A 555-nucleotide genomic window follows, 5' to 3' on the forward strand; every position below is an offset into this window, starting at 1 on the left:
AAGTTCAATATGCATAACTTCCTGTTAGGATTTTCAAAATAAAACAGTTGATGACGACTTTAAATTGAGACATTTTATTTCGGTGGGAAAGTCACTATAGTCTGTTTCCTGTTATGTCTATGTGTTAGCTAGCTTGACAGTGCTCTTAAGGATGAAGAGAAAGAGAGGAGGAAAAGAGGGATGGAGAGAAGAAGTAAAGGCCAGGTAACATGGGTCACTTTCAAGTACAGTAAACTACCTAAAACTCTAAAGACTACACTTACAAGTTAAGAACTTGTTATAGCTGTCTGCAATATTTCTATGAGGAAAATATGATGAAAAGTAAAATAATGTAGAAATATTGGACCTTCAAACACATCAAGTCAACTTTTTTATATCGTACATTTAATTTAACAAGTGTAAACTCAATGTGCTTAAGATACATCATACACGACAAACATAAAATATACGATAAAAACAAATAGAGTAAGAAGGTACTATTATTATCATTATTCTTAAAAAAGGGGAGATAATAACAATAAATACTAATTCCTAAAACAAATAAAAATACACATA

The sequence above is a fragment of the Epinephelus fuscoguttatus genome, linkage group LG5 (genome assembly GCF_011397635.1).
Source record: "Epinephelus fuscoguttatus linkage group LG5, E.fuscoguttatus.final_Chr_v1".
Taxonomy (NCBI): Eukaryota; Metazoa; Chordata; class Actinopteri; order Perciformes; family Serranidae; genus Epinephelus; species Epinephelus fuscoguttatus.